The sequence below is a fragment of the Bison bison genome, unplaced genomic scaffold (assembly GCF_000754665.1).
Source record: "Bison bison bison isolate TAMUID 2011002044 unplaced genomic scaffold, Bison_UMD1.0 scf7180017468752, whole genome shotgun sequence".
NCBI lineage: Eukaryota > Metazoa > Chordata > Mammalia > Artiodactyla > Bovidae > Bison > Bison bison.
Window position 1 is genome coordinate 1 of NW_011376008.1, and position 6003 is coordinate 6003.

The 6003-nt window shown below is 47.9% G+C and overlaps 1 pseudogene; it reads right to left on the reverse strand.

Annotated features, from left to right (window-relative positions):
• Positions 1-1832: 1832 nt before the first annotated feature.
• LOC104985918 lies at positions 1833-2171 on the reverse strand (annotated as a pseudogene).
• Positions 2172-6003: the final 3832 nt, after the last annotated feature.

The window sequence follows — 6003 nt, forward strand, 5'->3', positions numbered from 1 at the left end:
CGTGCCCTGACTTTCTAGAGTTCTCGTTAGACATTCCCACCCAATTACCTCTTTGAAGCCTTCTCCCCTCGGTCCTCCTCAGTTGGGGACTTGCTCTCAAACTCGGCCGGCGGAGAAACGTCTCTCTATGGAGCTGGAAGAAATGCCGGACCTCTCGGCCTGTTACCCAATCGGCGCATGGATTCGTTGGGGGCGGGGCAAACCATTCTAGATAATCCCACTTTACTTAATCACAGGGATTCGATTGCCCATGAAAATTCTCTCAGAACAAACCATGATTTACTAAAGAGGCCTCCATAGTGATTTAGCGACAGATTCTGTGTATTTGTTTTGTTCTATCTTTGGCCAAGCAGGGAGGCAGGTGCGGGCTCAGTTCCCAGGCCGCGGAAGGAAACCACGCCACCTGCAGAGGAGCGCTGAGGCTCACCCGCTGGGCCGCTAGGGAAATCCCTCGGTTTCCTTTTGGATTTCATTGATTTTGGAATTTGGGGACTGCATTTTGGGGTGAACGGACCGGTTTTAATGATCTCTTGAATTTTTGGTTTCACTGCCTGGAGAGTTTGACGGAGTCATAGACATGATGGTGGGAGCCACATTGGTTTGACTCCTGTCTTCTTTCTGTTCTTGTGAGATAAGTCTTCAAAGGCTTTTCTAAAATCATCCGATGGGCTAAGGTGTGAGAAGACCCGATTTCTAGTAGGCTTTTTACAGAGTAGAAGTTGTACATCAATAGGAAAAAACAATGACACCTATCACTTTCGGAATCCTTCCTTTTTCAAAACACCTTGGGAAGAAATCCCCGAACAAGTATGGCGTGAGTCAATCTACCTCAGCATAGTAATAGCCATGTAGGCAAAACCACGGCTATCACCTATTCCCTGTAGAAAAGTCTTAGAAGATACCAGACACTCTTTGACAAAAATGTGTTTATTCAAATTTAAATTCCACGCCAGAGCCTGGCCTCTGTGCCAGGAACATGCAGTTTTACATGAAGTCCCACCTAACAGGAAGGCAGTCAACAGTAGGCTCAGTTTCATGATGAAGTTCTGATAACTAATGAGACATGCTTTCAGTAGAAGAATAACAAAGGAAAGCAAAAACTTATTGAAACAGGCTACACTAAAGTAGAAAACAAAATCCAAAGGGAACGATAAGCCATCACTCAAATATCCTCCTCATTCATGTAAATGGAAGCCCCTGGACCCAATATCCTCTGAAGCTCTTCTCATGTCATCCACCCTTTGTGTTACAGAAGTGACAAATCATTGTGAATTTCCATCTTCAAGCAGAAACAACTTGGACCTGAGGGCAGGGTCCTGGGCCAGTGGCTCAGAATGGGTTTCCTGGTGGGATGTGAGAGAACCCAGGGAGCAGAAGGCAGGTGACACTCAGGGCACATGTAGAGCTCGAGCCCAGAGTGGGACCACTGAGGTTCCCACTGTGGTTGAAAGCTTTTTCACAGTGCTCACAGCAGAAAGGCTTCTCTTGGGTGTGGGTCCTCTGGTGACCGTGCAGCGTGGAGTTGTGGGGGAACTTCTTGGGGCAGAGATCACAGCCGTAGGGCTTCTCCCCAGTGGGTCTCCTAGTGAATACACACGTCCAGAGGCTGCATGAACCATTGCACATTGATGTTGCTTTTTTCTTTTTGTAATTTAAAGGGCCGTCTCTCTTTAATGCGGTTCCAGAATAAGGGCCCATTACTTTGATAACCACTGGCTCAGCAGAAGGCTCAAAAGGATGTGTGTAAAAGACTGTTTCCAAAGGCTCCAGAGATGACCCCAACTCTGCTTCCTGCTTCCCCTGGACAATACTCCATCTCCTGGGTGGGGCGGCTACTTGGTCCAGCTGACCTTAGGAATGTCATAGTGCTCCGTGAGTGTGTCCAGGTGTCTGTTGAAGCCCTCCACTCTCTGCTTGTGGGTTTTGGATGCTTTATTCAGGATCCTCTCCATTTGTCGCTTCTCCCGCACCTTCTCAAAGGCCACCTGGGCTGGGGTCCGCTTATCGAGGTGGCGCCTCAGCTCCTCCTCCTGGTTCTTCTGGATTTTCCCCATCGTTTCCAGGAGTTTTGCCTTGTCTGTGTCCTTTTTCTTCTTCCACTTGGTCACGCCAAGCTCTGTGACTCCTTTCAGCTTCAGGGGTCCCTTTTGGACCTGCTCGTAGGCGTCCATGCTGCCCATCTGTGGATTCGGATTTCTAAATGGACAAAAGTGGGGGGTCAGTTTTCTGAAATGGAATTGGGACAATATCGTTCTCCTGTGTAAATCCGAGAGGTTCCCTCTGTGTGGGTTAACAGCAATGAACACAGACGAACATCTCTGCTTCGCCCAGGGGGCCAGGGATCAGAAAGCCTTGACGAATTAATGCAGCACACCACACCACAGCATGGAGGGTGGCAACACCCTATAAATCAAGGTGATTTATAAACCTATAAATCAGATGGAGGCAGGCAGGGGGAACCTGAAAGACCTCTTATTTAAAATGTCTTTTCTGCAAGAGAAGGATCTGTGTTCCATTATAGTTCCCAAGTTCCATTTACATGTTTAAAGTCTGTGAGGAAGTTCTCTTCCTCACAGAGAGCTCAGCAGTCAACCGTAGTTAATATGGAGTTTAAGGGAGATCCACCGCTTTCACAAGATCTTTGAGCTGATGCAAGGTGAGTAGAAAACCCAGCCTTCTGAAACCCACCACCTCCTTCTGTATTGATTCCCATACCTTCTCCTTAGACGTTCTCACTCATCACTTACCTCCTAGGAGCCCTCTTGCCGTCAGGCTCCTCATGTCGGTGACTGGCTATCAGAATGTGTCTGGGGCTGAAACATCTCTATTTATAGAGAGCCGAGGGAAATGGCAAGGGTCCCTGCTTGTTACCCCATCAGCACAGCGATTGTGCAAGGGTGGTTCAAGCCATTTATATGACCTCATTTTAGAGAATCCAATTTATCCACGGATCCAGTTTCACACAGACACTCCACTGGAAAAAACCCACAATTTATCAAAGAGGCCTCCATGTTGGTTTTCTGGTAGACGTCTCTGATACCTCAGGTGGTAAAGAATCCACCTGCAATGCAGGAGATGCTGTAGTAATTCCTGGGTCAGGAAGATCTGCTGGAGAAGAGATACGCTACTCACTCCAGTATTCTTGGGCTTCCCTTGTGGCTCAGCTGGGAAAGAAGTAAAGTGAAAGTCTTTCAGTCATGTCCGACACTTTGTGACCCCGTGGATATACAGTCCATGGAATTCTCCACGCCAGAAGATGAGTCGGTAGCTGTTCCCTTCTCCAAGGGATCTTCCCAACCCAGGTATCAAAGCCAGGTCTCCTGTATTGCAGGCAGATTCTTTACCACCAGGGAAGCCCGTGCACTTTTTGGTAGTAAGATTGATTTTCCTGGTCTATCAAATACTTTTCTCATTTACCTGGAGAGTTGGAAGGAGTCAAAGCATAGGTATCTGAAAGTTTTAACTAGTTTGGTTAGTGGCGGAAGAAGAAAAAGGACATAGACAAGGCAAAACTCCTGGAAACGATGGGAAAAATCCGGAAGAACCAGGAGGAGGAGCTGGGCGCCAGCTCGATAAGCGGACCCCAGCCCAGGTGGCCTTTGAGAAGGTGCAGGAGAAGCAATAAATGGAGAGGATCCTGAAGAAAGCATCAGAAAGCATCAGAGAGTCACTCAGTCATGTCCAACTCTTTGCAACCCCGTGGACTGTAGCCTACCAGGGTCCTCCATCAATGGCATTCCAGGCAAGAGTACTGGACTGGGTTGCCATTTCCTTCTCCAACAACTGTGGAGGCGGGCCAGACGTCTCTCCAATGGCTGACTCCCCCCACCTCTCACCCTGGACAATTAATGAGTGACAGCTTTTATAGATGGAGGGAGGGGGCTACAGGCAGAAACAGTGTAGTCAGCTCTGACAACCATCTTAAAAGTGGTCATCACTGGTCTGATGTGTGTCATCTTGATTGTTGTAAATACAGTTAACTTTCAGTTCCAGGGTCCATTTCTTTTCATTTCTTGGGTCATTCTCAGAATCTCTCATGGTTTCCCAGGAGGCTAAGTGGTAAAGAATCCGCCTGCCAATGCAGGAGACATGTGTTTGCTCCCTCGGTGGGGAAGTTCCCCAAGAGAAGGGAATGGCAACGCACTGCAGTATTCTTGCCTAGAGAATCCCATGGACAGAGGAATCTGGTTGGCTACAGTCCATGGGGTCACAAACAGCCACTTCACTTGCTTTCACTTTGCAACTCCATGGACTGCAGCACGCCAGGCTTCCCTGTCCTTCACTATCCCCCAGGAGTTTGCTCAACCTCGTGTCCATTAATTTGGTGATGCCATCAAACCATCTCATCCTCTGTCGCCTCCTTCTATTCCAAAGGATGTTAAATGACAGGCCCAAGATGGAGGCAACTAATTCAAAGAAGCAATATAGAATATAAAGACTGGGTCTCTTCAGAAACAGGGGTATTAGAACCGTTATCGAAGAATCAACACAAGAAGTTAATACGATGAAATATGAATAAGACTTCAAAACACAGACGCAGTTAAGTAGTAGTTAAGAAAGTGGATAATAGGGCTTCCCCGGGGGCTCGGAGGGAAAGGCTGTGCCTGCCAATGAGAGGACACGAGTTCCATCCCTGACCCAAGAAGGTCACAGGGCTCCAGAGCATAGGCCATGCGACACAACCACCGAGCCTGGGAGCTGCCACTACTGAAGCCCAGAGCCCCGAGAGCCTGGGGTCCGCACAAGAGAGGTCACTGCAGCGAGAAGCCTGTGCCCCACGACTGGAGAGGAGCCCTGTGGCCCGAGCAGCAACAAAGACCCAGCACAGCCGAAAACAAATGGAGTTAAAAATAAAATACACATCGAGGCTGGAAAACTGCTATTGAGGAAACGTGGTGATGGAGTGAGATGCCCGGTGGTAAAGCAACAGCCAGGCCTGTCCGTCTCCAAAGAACCACTGATTGTGTGGAGATCGGAAGACAGGCTGAGGGTGTCGGGGGAAGGACTTTCCACACAGTGGAGGAAAACCCTAGAAACCAGACCGCAAAGCCCGTTGGGCTTGGTGTGGTCAGATCTGCCAAGTGGCTGGGGAGTGCAGGGGAAGGTAGAGAGTGTGAGGAGTGGTGCCCTCCGAGGGTGTGAGAAAGGATTTGGATTTGCCAAGGGAAGATTTCATGCAAGGATGGGCACAATAAAGGACAGAAATGGTATGGACCCAAGAGAAGCAGAAGGTATTAAGAAGAGGTGGCAAGAATATCCAGAACTATACAAAAAAGATCTTCACGACCCAGATAATCCCAAAGGTGTGATCACTCACCTAGAGCCAGACATCCTGGAATGTGAAGTCAAGTGGGCCTTAGGAAGAATCACTATGAACAAAGCTAGTGGACGTGATGGAATTCCCGTTTAGCTATTTCAAATCCTCAGGCATGATGTTGTGAAACTGTTGCGCTCAATAAGTCAGCAAATTTGGAAAAGTCAGCAATGGCCGCAGGACTGGAAAAGGTCAGTTTTCATTCCAATCCCAAAGAAAGGCAATGCCAAAGAATGTTCAAACTACTGCACAATTGCACTCATCGCACATGCTAGCATAGTAATGCTCAAAATTCTCCAAGCCACTCTTCAACAGTACGTGAACCATGAACTCAGAGGCTCAAGCTGGATTTAGAAAAGGCAGAGGAACCAGAGATCAAATTGCCAACATCAACTGGATCATTCAATAAGCAAGAGCGTTCCAGAGAAACATGTACTTCTGCTTTATTGACTATGCCAAAGCCTTTGACTGTGTGGATCACAAGAAACTGTGGAAAATTGTTAGACAGGAATACCAGACTTCCTGAGCTGCCTCCTGAGAAATCTGTATGCAGGTCAGGAAGCAACAGTTAGAACTGGATTTGGAACAACGGACTGATTCCAAATCGGGAAAGGAGTACGTCAAGGATGTATATTGTCACCCTGCTTATGTAATTTATATGCAGAATACATCATGAGACAAGCTGGGCT